At 54.7% G+C, this 12,525-nt stretch overlaps 1 long non-coding RNA gene across 3 annotated transcripts; it reads right to left on the bottom strand.

Moving 5' to 3' along the window:
- Positions 1 to 3,905: 3,905 nt before the first annotated feature.
- LOC144284675 (uncharacterized) lies at positions 3,906 to 11,888 on the bottom strand. 3 transcript variants are annotated; one of them, XR_013353117.1, is made up of 4 exons: positions 11,755 to 11,888; positions 6,902 to 6,985; positions 5,800 to 6,145; positions 3,906 to 5,409 (listed from the first exon to the last, which is right to left on the bottom strand). It is a non-coding gene; the product is annotated as an uncharacterized LOC144284675 (long non-coding RNA). The 3 variants fall into 3 exon arrangements; XR_013353116.1 differs by lacking the exon at positions 3,906 to 5,409 and adding an exon at positions 10,642 to 10,802 and having other exon boundaries at positions 5,425 to 6,145; positions 11,755 to 11,877; XR_013353115.1 differs by lacking the exon at positions 3,906 to 5,409 and having other exon boundaries at positions 5,425 to 6,145.
- Between the last annotated feature and the right edge of the window lie 637 nt (positions 11,889 to 12,525).

A 12,525-nucleotide genomic window follows, 5' to 3' on the forward strand; every position in this document is an offset into this window, starting at 1 on the left:
GGCAGATCAACAGGCAAGTAGAAGACTTGAGCAGCCCTGTACCTTGACCAACCTTAACAGGCATCTACGGGATGTGCAACAACAGCATACACATTCTTTTCAGGCACACGTGGCACATTCTCCCAGATGAATGATGTGCAAGACCATACAGCAAGCCTGACTAAATGTGAAGGGATATAAAAGTATGTTCTCAAAAAAATTTAAAAAATAAATAAAAGTACGTTCTCCAACATCAATGGAATGAAATTAAAAATCAGTAACAGAAAGAAATTTGGTAAACTTAAAATTATATGGATATTAAATAGCATATCCTAAGTAACAAATGAGCAAAATAAGAAATACCAAGGGAAATTAGAAAATACTTTGATTGGACTAGAAGAAAAACGCATAACAATACAAAAACTTATGGGATGCAGCTAAAGCAGTACTTAGAGGGAAATTTATAGCAGTGACAACCTATATTTAAAAAAAAAAAAAAAAAGACCTCAAACTGATAACCTACATTCCCATGATAGGACATTAGAAAAAGAAGACAAAACTAAACCTAAAGCAAATAAGGAAGGAAATAATAAAGATAGATCAGAAATAAGTCAAATGAAGAATAGAAAAACAATATAAAAAATTAAGAAAACCAAAAGTTAATTCTTCGTAAAGATCAATAAAATTAACAAACTGTTGGCAAGGAGACTCACGTTATTAAAAAGAGGACATTTTAAAAGAGGGACATCTCTACTAATCTTGTGAAAATAAAAAGTATTACAAGATAGTGCTATGAGGGGCACCTGGGTGGTTCACTTAATTAAGCATCTGCCATCAGCTCAGGTCATGATCTTGGGGTCCTGGGATCAAGCCCCCCATTGGACTCCCTGCTCAGTGGGGAGCCCATTTCTCCCTCTCCCTCTGCCCTCCCCTCTTGCTCAGGCTCTCTCTCTCAAATAAATAAATGATTTAAAAAAAATAGTGCCATGAACAAGTTAGATAATTAGGTAAAGTGGACATATTACTAGAAAGATGAAAACTATCAAAACTTCCTCAAGAAGAAACGAGAAATCTGAATAGACCTATAACAAGTAAAGAGATATCATTAGTTATTTTAAAACATCCAGCAAAGAAAAGTCCAGGACCAGGGGCACCTGGGTGGCTCAGCTGGTTAAGTGTCCAACTCTTGATTTCAGCTCAGGTCATAATCTCAGGGTCATGAGATGGAGCCCCATGGAGCCTGTGAAATGAAATCATAGGAAACAGAACTACAGGTGAGAGAAGGAAGGAAGGAAGGAAGGAACGAAGGAAGGAAGGAACGAAGGAAGGAAGGAAGGAAGGAAGGAAGGAAGGAAGGAAGGAAGGAAGGAAGGAAAGAGGGAGAAAAGGATTGGAACGATCCTTTTGGAATAGTTTGGAAAGGAACTATCTCTTTTCACAGATGACATGGGCTTGTATGTAGAAAATCTTCATGAACCCACTGAAGAAATTATTAAAAATAATTTTAAAAATTTCAAGAGCACCTATATAGATAATTAACTTGGCCATTAATATGTACAATGGGTTTTGAAACCTATTTCTCCATTGTCTTAAAGACTGATTTTTTTATTATTAAAAATAAATAAATAAAAGTAAATAAAGTTTAGTAAAGTTGTAGGATACAAAATCAATATGCAAAAATCTATTGTACTTCTTATACACCAGCAATGAACAATCTGAAAACGAAACCAGGTAAGTAATTCCATTTATGGAATTCACTACCTAGAATAAAATACTTTGAAATAAATGTAACAAAAGAAGTACCTAACTTATACCCCTCAAACTATAAAACATTGTCAAAAGAAATCAAAAAGACCTAAAAAATGAAAAGTCATTCATGATCATTGATTGGAAGACCTAATTTTGTTAAGATGGCAACACTCCCCAAATTAATGTGTGCATTCAACACAACTCCTGTAGTGTCACAGGTGCCTTTTTCCTACAGACATGCTGATTCTGAAGTTCATATGGAAGCAAAAAAAAGACCATAATAGCCTAGATAGCCTTGAAAAATAATAAAGTTGGAAAATTCACACTTCCTGACCTAAAACCTACTACAAAGTTGCAATAACCAAAAGAGTGTGGTGCCAGTATGATGCATATTGATCCACGAAATTGAATTCATAGTCCAGAAAGAAACCCTCACGATTATAGTTCATAAAATTTCAATAGGAATTGAGACAATTCCATAGGGAATGAGTATTTTTTTTCCAAAAACGGCACTGGGGCAATGGGATAGATGGCCAAGTGCAAAACAGTGACCTTGAACCCCTGCCTACCATTTGCAAAAACTAGCTCAACATGAACCGTCCACACAACCGTAAATGCTAAAACTATAACTCTTGTTATTATTCTAGTTTTTAAAAGAATCAATGTTTTAAATTTTTTATTTTTAATTTCCAATATAAGAAACAAGAGTTCTTTGGGGTCTTTGGGGCACCTTTGTAAGGGTGCCACAGGGGTCCTGTTCACAAAGAATGTGTGGAAACTGCTGAGTCCAAAGGACAACCCTGCAGACCCCACGGAGCGCAGGGTCAGGGACTCGGGGAGGGACAGGTGCCTGTGCCTCTGAGGATGGGGCGCGTCAGGAAGGGTGGATCAGTGACCTCGCAGTGTTTCTGCGGGGATGAGGCTCTTGACAGTGCAGCTGCTCAGGAGGTGGGGACAGACAGAGGCAAGTGATGGGACCCCCCAGTCCCACGAGGAGGACCCGGGGGGAGACAGGGGAGGGGAACGCGGCAGGTGACAGGCTGGCAGTGACAGCGCTGGGCTTCCTGTCCGACTTGCTGAGGCAGAGATGAGAGAGGAAGCCAAAGGGGAGACCGGAGACCCGGAGCAGAAGCTGGGGCGGGGGAGCACTGACAGAAGCCAGGTGGGAGCGCAGCTGGGCGGGCGGGCGGCTCCTGCAGACACTGAGTTGGGACAGCGAGGTGGGGACCGTGGCCTCAGCCACGGGAGGAAGTTGTCGAGGGCTCTGTGCCTCACAGGTGCAACCCGCTCTCCATCCATGGCTGTATCCTGGACACAGGCGAGCAAGGATGCTTCCAAACCCCCCGTCGACCAGACTGTCACTGATGGGCATGCCCTTGTGGGGCCGAGGGGGTGAGTGTGTCCTCCTACACATGTTGGCGGAAGCCACCCTCCCTCAGGGGCGTGGGATGCTTCCAGATACTGACACCGCACTGCCTCCCTGGACACTGGCAGGTTCCCCAACTTGGCAGGCTACTTAATTGTCCTGCCTTGGTTTCCCCGGTTGTTGCATGGGGACAACAGAGCCACAAAGGCCAACAGGGCACAGACAGCAGGTGTTAGCTTGCCTGTCCTGCTTGTCGACGAGCTGGCCCACTGGCCTGTCCACCTTTCTTGCACTCAGAGCTGTCAAGCACAGAGTGCAAGGGGTGCGGGAGCCGCTCATCCGGTCCCTCATGGGAAGAGGAACCCAGACACAGAGGGGACGTGGGCAGCCAGGACCCTGGTGCCACTGTTGGCACCATGTGACCAGGGGACACCAGGGCCCCTGGGAAGCTCTGTGGAACAGTCAGACTTGTGAACGCGGCTCACAGGCTGATTTCCTGGCGCTTAGCCGGGCTCTGGCTTGCCAGGCTGCCAGGGAAGAGAGTCATGCCAAGGCGGTTGCATAAAGAATGCAGCCACGCTCCGCACAGAGCCGTTTCTCACACCAGGAGCCGGGGGGATGCGGCGGACGCCTGGCCCCTCCTGCTGCAGGGCCCTGGCGTTCCTTAGCTCTGCGCATCCACACATAAGTTTACCTCTAATTTCCCAAGGATGACAGCTCTGAAAACTGAGGGCAGCAAGCAGCTGGGAGGGGTTGGCAATTCTTCTCCATCAGCATGGAGAAGGGGCTGCGGGACATGGCTCCTGGGGCCTGTGTTGGGCAGGCGTCACTTCCGCTCTCACTGTGAAGGCCAGGGTCAGGTGTGCCCGGACCAGTTGCCCCTCGCATCTGCCCGCCTCCTGGACCGCAGCCCTCGGGCCCCCTCCTGCTCCCGGGAGCCAAGTAGGGCCTTGCCTTCGCCTTCGCCTTCGCCTTCGCCTTCACAGATGCCGGTCTGGCGGGGGTGGAACCTCTTACCCCTCCCCAGGCTATCCCGCTGAATCTAGCTGCTGCCACATTTTGCCAACAATACCATAAAAAGATCCTGGAAGTGAGAAGGACCAGGGAGCAGCTAGACACCCTGACTTCCCCCAGTTCCCTGGCAAATCCTTCCTTTGCAACAAAAAGCTCAATTTGGCCAAGGGCATTTTTTTATTTCAGGATCTTTTTAAAGAGGAGTGGAGAGACCGGACTGGCCTCACAGTCCCAGGTGAGCCTCAGACAGAGATTAGAGGCGCTGCTGGGGGTACAGCTGCCCCTGCTCCAGCACTGAGGCCCCGAGACTCCTTCCTGGCATGCAGGCCAGCTGCCTGCGTTCCGGGAGCACCTCTGGACAAAGTGGGTCTCTCTCTGTGGAGAGCCAGGTGCATCCGGTTCCCCAACCATCACTGGCCCTGAGCGCCCTCCCCATGGTCTGCAGGCTCCGGGAGGTTCTGTGCACCTCACGCCCTTGGCAGCAGGACCCAGACCTTCCTGCGGGGGCTTCTCCGGGCGGCGGCTTCCCTCCCACGCGTGAGGTTTGATGAGCTCTGGGAAAGGTTTGATGCTGATCCTGACCCCTTGTTTGGTACATGTTCCCCAAGGGTTTGGCACTGGGTGTGCTTCTTATAAATCCAAATGATATATTTGGGTTCGAATGAATCAATAAAAATGTCCCTACCTTGGCAAGGAGGTGTCTTGGCTTTAGGAAGGAAAAGGAAATAATCCTGCTCCTAACGCTGAGTGGGTGATGCTTTTTGATAAGAATATCCATTAAATGAGTAGGAACACGTTTTCTAAAAACAGGAATCTTTAGGGGAAGGTCTCCTGAGAGGCGTGAAGGGGCGGCGGGGGGGATTGGCTGTGGGGGTGGGGGGGGGCAGCCCGGGGGCAGGAAGTCAAGTGCTCCAGAAGCGCCTGGAGCAGGTGGGCAGTGTCACCTCCCAGCCTGGGGCACCTGCGGCCTCGCAGGTGGTAAGGATGACACTGCCATAGCCGCCATTCGCCGAGGACCCTGTGCTAAGCGCTGACACAAATTAGCTCCGTTAATCCCAACAAGCAGCTGCAAAGCACACGGTTTACTGCTCCTGTTTCACAGAAGAGGAAAATCAAGGCTCCGTGTCGTTAGCTCCTGGTCCCGGATTGCACGGCCAACAGGTAGCACAGCTGAGACTCAAACCCAGGTCTGTGGGACCCCAAGGAACTGTGGCTGTTCGCCCGGTGCCATGGTGGTTCTGCAGGGGCTCATCACTGTACTGATCACGATTTACTTAGGAATTTATTTAGCATTTCATGTCCTGAAAAACACATGCATGTTGTTCACATATAAACCTGTACACAGGTGTTCACAGCAGCTGCCTTTGTGGTGGCCCCAAATTGGAATCAACGAGGATGCCCTTCAATAGGAAATGGTTCAACAGGCCATGACCCCCTCCACACTGCTGAGTTCTGCTCAGCAATGAGGAGGAAGGGACCACTGAGCCACAAGACAACTTGTAGGGAAAAATGTGGGATCTCAAAGAGGGCGCAATCCCAAAGAGGGCGTGATAGATGCTGTGCCCCGCCTGGTGCTCCCACTGGCCTGTGCCCCATCACTCTGCGTGACCGCTGCTGTGTGCAAGCCTACAACGAGCTCAGAAAGTTTCTCAAACCCGAGTGTGAACCTGTGAGTGTGGGGATCTTCTGACCTGGGTGTGATCTTGTCTGTGAGTGTGGGGATCTTCCGACCTGGGTGTGATCCTGGGTGCATGGAGATCTTCAGACTCTGCTCTGATCCTTCGTGCTCAGGGATCTTTAGATCCAGGTGTGTGCCTCACATGCTCAGCGTCCTGATCCCGAGGCACCCGCACACACAATGGATGGTGGGTTTCCAAAGTCTAGGTTAGAGACCTGCTCTCACACTCTATTTCAAACTCTGAGTCTGGCCTAGAGCACCTCGAGGCTGAGTTCAGAGGGGCAACAGTTTGCAACCTGACCTGGATTTTGAGCCCGACCTCTTCCTGCACCCTAGGCTTCTGCCATGGAGGTTTGTCACTGAAAATGAACAAACAAGAATGGGGTGACACTCTGAAAGGAACAAACATTACTTTAGGCTGGACTGTGGCCCTTAGAGCAACGCAGAGTTGGAACCCAGGGGCCCTACTTGGGGATGGGGTGGTGTGTGGGGAGGGCTAGGGGCAGGCTGGTCCCCGAGTTCAGTCTGTGTGCCCAGCAGGAGGCACCACGGCCAGTACACACAGGGCTCCTGAGGCAGGCCTGGGTCACACTCTTCTCTGCCAGGTGATGAATGTGATGAATGTGGGAGTCACAGTCCTAGATCCGCGTGGGGGCACAGCAGCATCCACAGGCTGAGGGACCCCCCAGCTCCGGGCACCCAGGCCATCGCCCTGCCCTCCCCTCCACGGCCTTCCCTGTGCACAGGGCTAACTCCGGCTAGGGTAAAGGGAATAGGAAACGGCTGGAATCTTCTGGAAGCGAGGGACAAGGCCCCTCCCTTTGTGCTCAACGCCACGTTCTCCGTGAGCTATCCAAGGCACATTGACTCCATGGGGCTCCTCTCCGGGCCTCAGTGACTCTTGGGCTCGGATGGCCCCTGGGTGGACTTGGTAAGATCTGCCTGCCACCACAGCAGCCCTGCCTCTAGCAGGACTCTCCATGAGCCAGGGGGACAGAGGGGCAGCTCTGGGCTCTGACTTACTCCTGCCGCCCTGCCCAAGACGGTGCTCCCCGGCCCCTCCCCAGTCCCAGGGGCCCTGTGTGTCCTCAGAGCTGTGACTGCAGCCTACATACCAGTGCACCCTTAGACTGCAGCTTGACTCCACGTCCCTGCTTGATTCCAGTTGGGGCTGCAGCACTGGGCCTCGCCCTGACCTCCTGCAAATAATTGCACACATTTGAACCAGTGAACCCCAGGCTCCCTCCCGCGCACACACGTGACACACACACCCACGCAAGCAGGATGAGCTGCAGGTCTGCTCCTCCTGGGAGAAGACCCAGTGGGCCGAGCAGCCCTGCGTGCACACAGCTGGCCTCGGGGCAGTGTGCAACCGTTATCGGCAGGACAGAAGCCCGCCCTCAGGACCCTCAGGCTGGGCACGGGCAACATGACATAGCAACAAACTCCAGGACACCTGAGAATGCTGCTGCCCCGGAGGGGGGAGCTCCTGGAGGCTCCAAACCCACCTCGCCCTTGGGGGACCCCTATTTCCAGCCGTCCTCTGTATCCCGCACGTGTTTCCGAGATGCCGCACAGCCTGGCCTGGAGGGTCCTGAAACCAGAGCAGGAGCCGGCCCGCCAGCACAGACCAGTCTAGGGACAGGCCCTGCCTTGGGTTCTCCCCAAAGGCCTGAGCAACAAGGATGGACAGCGGGGGCCACGCCAGCCCCTGCCCCGCCCTGGGGAGCAGCACAGGCTCCGCCAAGGATGCCTGGATGGGGGGCCCTCCTTCTCCTTGTGGGGGCGCAACGGGGCGGGGCACGGGGGGCGCGGGGAGGCAAGGTTCAGTTTCATCCCCAGTGGCGCAGGTGCACACAGCTGTCTCACGGGCATGGGGGACAGTCACACGTCACCAGGCTCCCGCAAACGCGTGGACCTCACACAGGAAAGGCAGCAGCCGCACGCGTTCCCGCTGCCTGGGCCGAGGCGCGAGGCCCCCCGCCGCCCCCCGCCGCCCCCACCACGAGCTGCAGCCCTCGCGGCGGCCTGTGCGCTGGCGCCCTGCGCTCCGGTGCTCGCGCTCGCCGCCCGCACGCCCACGGTGCGTGTTCAGGCCCGTGCTTTCGAGTCGCGTTTGCTCCGAGGAAACCATGTCCCTGTGCTCATTACCCTCATCTCATTCTCGGCTTGAACGAACGCTGACCCGCACAGTCCCGGGGCGTGTCGAAGCCCAAGGGGGAGGCGGGAGGGGGAGCGGGACGGGGACCGCTTCCCGGGAGCTGGGCTCCGCGCGTGGGCTCCGGCCGCTGCCCGAGGCCCCCAGGCCCCGAGGCCCCGGGAGCAGGGCCCGCGCAGGTCCACGACACCCGGTCTTCCCGCTTTCCCAGGGGGCTCGGGGCCCTGCGTCTGGGAGCCGCCCTTGCTGGCTGCCCTCGGCTCGGCTCGGCTGGGCTCGGCTCTGCTCTCCCTCGCCGCCACCCCGCCCGCTGCTGAGTCAAGTTCAAACCTCGTCCCACCTCCCAGGGCAACTTTCATGTGGTTTCTGTCTAATCTGAAAACTTGCCCCGCCGCCCCACTGCCTTTGCGCTCCTGGACTGTGTCTGAGGTCTCCGTGCGGAGCCTCGTGCCTAGGAGTCTCCGCGGGGCTGTGCACTGCGGAGCCGGTGCGGGACGCCCTCCGCGGGCCTGTGCACTGCGGGGCCGGTGCGGGACGCCCTCCGCGGGGCCTGGGCCGGGGTCCTTGACTGGAGGGGGCGGGGCAGGCCTCCGCACCCGGGGGGAAGTGCGCTTCCACCAATGGGCACCCTCTGTGGGTGCTCGCTCGTTTGAAGCTCACTTAGCCCCCGGGCGACCCGTTAATCCCCGAGTGGGAAGAGGAACAGACCCTGCGAGGCTCGGCGTCTGGAAGCCGGCACTCGCACCCGGGCCCGCGGACTGCCACGGGCTGCGCCTTCCCCGCCTGAAGCCACCACCGCGCGCCGCGCCGGCTGCAGGGCACCTGTGCAGCTCTGCACGGCCGCGCCGACAACCTGACCGCAATGCTGGTTCTTCCCTGGAAGTGGGGCTGTTTTGGGGGCACCATGCTGCAAATTCCTCTCTAGAGGGGATCCCTGGGTGGCTCAGCGGTTCAGCGCCTGCCTTTGGCCCAGGGCGTGATCCTGGAGTCCCAGGATCGAGTCCCGTGTCCGGCTCCAGCATGGAGCCTGCTTCTCCCTCTGCCTGTGTCTCTGCCTCTCTCTCTCTATGTCTATCAGGAATAAATAAAAACTAAAAAAAAATCTTAAAAAAAATTTCCTCTCTAGATGCCAAAGAAGCTGCACCGAGCACGTCCTGTGCAGACGCCAGCGCAGGGAGTGCCACCTCAGGGCTCCCTCTCTCTCTCCCTCGAGACAGCCCACGGGGCCCTCGGCTTTCTCCTTCCTCTCAGGAGCAGTGTCGCATGCTTCAGAACTTCCCCTGGGATAGATTTAAACTATGCTTAAGGTTTGACAAGTTACACTTGCAGTTTTCAAAAGAAATATTTTTCTTTTTCTTTTCTTTCTTTCTTTCTTTCTTTCTTTCTTTCTTTCTTTCTTTCTTTTTTTTTGTGAAGAACTACCTTTCTTGGCATAAAATAATTGGAAAGTACCATGGATATCTCAATAAAACACATCAAAAGTAACTTTCTCTGGCTTGTTTTGACACGTCCACTTGTGGTTTCTGTCAACTTTAGCTAAACATCAGGTTTTCTCAGACAGAACAAACCATTAAAATATTCAACAGAAAAAGCAAATAGATATAATTCCTTTTCTGTTTGCCTATTTTCAAATAAAAGGTAATATTGAAAGGAGCGGCCAGCCCAACTCAAAGCACATTTTTCTGATTCATATGTTCGCCATAATTATTTGCATAGGATTTAAATGTCTAAGCCCTGGATCTCACTGATTTTTTTTTAATGTTGCATTGTGAAGCTGAAGCATACTAAGCTAGTTCCATATTTACAAAAGATTGTCCAGTTCTGTTGAGCCTGATAAAAGTCAGAAGAAACTTGTGTAGGTTTGAGGTTAGACCACTGAAGTAGGGGCTTGAATCGAACACCATCTTGGGCAAGATGAGGGGAATCCAGTGCATTAGCCCAGTAATGCCGTTCTTATGACTTCCCCAGGGGACAAGACAAACCCACATCCAGAACGGGGACCCTGGAGACAGCACCCTTGTTGCACCGAAGTGACATGAGCTCTCTTCACAACAGGGGGTTGGGTCTCTCAGTAGCAAAGGCAAAACAGAAAGCTCGCCCAAGAGCATAGTGTTCATCTTCTAACAGGAAGAAAGCTTAACAGATTTATCTCGAGACAGAAAACAACATGAAACACAATGACTTGCCCATAGGGAACTGGCAGGAACCCGTGGCCAGAGTCCTGTGTCACACACAGAGCAGCCTTCGAATGGGGCTCAGAAAACCAAGGGACAAAGCCCTTCCCAACCTTTTGAAAAGGCAACAGCCACAGGCAGTTGTTTATAAACCAGGGGAGACACTGCACCAGGAGGCTGAGTCAACAGGGAGGGAAGCTTTGCACCCCCCCCCTTCCGAGAGTGGCTTCCCCAGGAGCAGCTGCCGTGAGGCGTGTGGGGACAGCCCTGGGGGCTTGGCGCACCCTCCATGTACTCCTGGTAGTAGCACCACGAGGCTACTCCTGGTATCATCCCCGTTCTGCAGATGCACAACGTGAGACAGAGAAAACATCCTCCCGAAGGTCGGAGAGTCACCAAGCCCGAATTGGTGCCCAGGACGCCCAGCCCCCAACTGGCGAGCTCAGCCGGCCCTGCACAGAGGTTAGGATCGGTTTGGGGGCACAAGCCCACTAGGGCCTGTTCTTGCCCTCATGGAGCTCACCGTCTCCCTGGACGTCAATCAGCTGCAGCTGGGCCCACAGGGGTGCATCAGGTGGGCGGCAGGAGAAGGGACAGGAGGCAGATAGGGTGCAGGCAGGCTGAGGCAACAGGCCCTCCAGGCCTTAGGGCCAGCAGGCGAGGAGATGGCCCGTGGCAGGGACACTGGCGAGAAAGAAAGTTGGGCAGACATGCGTTCTAGTGCAGTCTGGGCGCTGGGCGAGGACGCCTCAGAGAGGAGGGCAGGACAACAGTGGCTCCTGTGGTGGGAGGTGATGAAGGACAAGGGGGCACCCCTGAGTCAAAGGATTGGCTCCCCAGGATGCAGTGACTGCAGGAATATGGGGTGGAGACAGAAAGACCAGATGGAGGAACAGACACTGATGCAGAGAGGGAAGCCCGGGGCGAGCCCCACGGCTGGGGGAGCAGAGAGGCCGTTGTTGGTGGGAGGAGCCCAGGACGCCAGGTAAGTGGCAGAGAGAGAGTAAGTTCAGTGGGACATGCCCTGCGAGGACCGGGTGAAAATGCAGGTGGGCAGCGCCTTGCCCTGGGCCAGGAAGCAGCGGAGGCCCTGGCGGGTGGGGCTGACGGGTTTAAGTGCCACCTCCGCACAGAGGTCCTCAGAGCTCACGGCATGTCCCTGCTCCCTGGGCCGCTCCCTGGGCCTCCATCTGGACATCCCCCCACCCCCTGGCCTTCTCTGAGCCAGGAGGCCCCGGGCTCAGCGTGGGGGTCTGCCACGGGGGCACCGTGTCTCCCGGATCCGTGCGCCAGTGCCCAAACCCCTCACACCTCCAAGCACGGCCTGATTTGGAAACATTGTTGCTGCGGGTGAGGTCAGTTAAGATGAGGCCATCGGGATGGGCCTAAGGCAACACGATGGCGTCCTTATCCAGAAAGGAGGTTGGGACACAGAGACAGGCAGGGAGAAAGCCACGTGGACATGACGATGGCCACCAGCCCACTCAGGAGGGAGCCGAGAGCAGATGCTCCCTCTCAGCCTCAGGACGAGCGCCCCACCTCCGACACCCCGACCCCAGACTCCTGGCCTGGGGCACTGTGCGCAGGGAAGCATCTATTGTGGGGGTGTGCAGGGCCGAAGTCCCAGGAACCTCACCCGGGGTGCAGTGCCACATGGTCCTCACAGCAGCCGCGTCCCCCACTGGCGCTGGTGGGAGAGAGGCCCCCAGGAATGCTGCCCCTCCCACTGCAGGGACGAGGTGACAGAGGCGAGAACTCAGAGCTGCTGGCGGCAGAGACGGTCACCATGGAAACCAGACTCCTGGCTAGGGCAAAGGATGAGTTGGGTGTCCTGGGCCAGAGCGCGGGGGCTCCCGGGTGGAAATCCACCTTCCAATACGGGGCAGGACTGAAAGACATTTTGGGGGAGACACAGCTGAGTCCTTATGTAACAGCAGAGTTGAGGAAGTGCAACTGGATGAAGTCACCAAGCTGAGTGCCCCCAAATAGCTGAACGAACTAATCTGCTGGAAAGCCTAATTTAAAACAGCCGTGGAAGTGGTGGCAAATGCCTCCCAGCTACAGAAACCCTTTCTGAGATGTAACTGGTGCTGTCCACCGACCTGGCCCTTCTAGCTGGTGGGGCCAATGCATTGGGTGGCCCCTGATTAAAGGCCACGCGGTGGCACCACCAGAGACTGACACTTGTCTGCCTCCCGCTATGGCAGAGAAGACCCATGAGGACAAAAGCAGAAGGGAGCGACTTGGGACCCTGCCCCGGTGGCCCCGCAACGCGACGGAAGGTGGATGTGATCCAGGCCGCCCTCCAGCCTTGCATGACCAGCAGCCCCATGCGTAAAGCAGACGTGAGGGTATGTCCCTTACAGGATGACATGGAGCAGAAGCTCTTAGAGTCCGCAGCAGGTGC

Source organism: Canis aureus, chromosome 15, assembly GCF_053574225.1.
Source record: "Canis aureus isolate CA01 chromosome 15, VMU_Caureus_v.1.0, whole genome shotgun sequence".
Classification (NCBI taxonomy): Eukaryota; Metazoa; Chordata; class Mammalia; order Carnivora; family Canidae; genus Canis; species Canis aureus.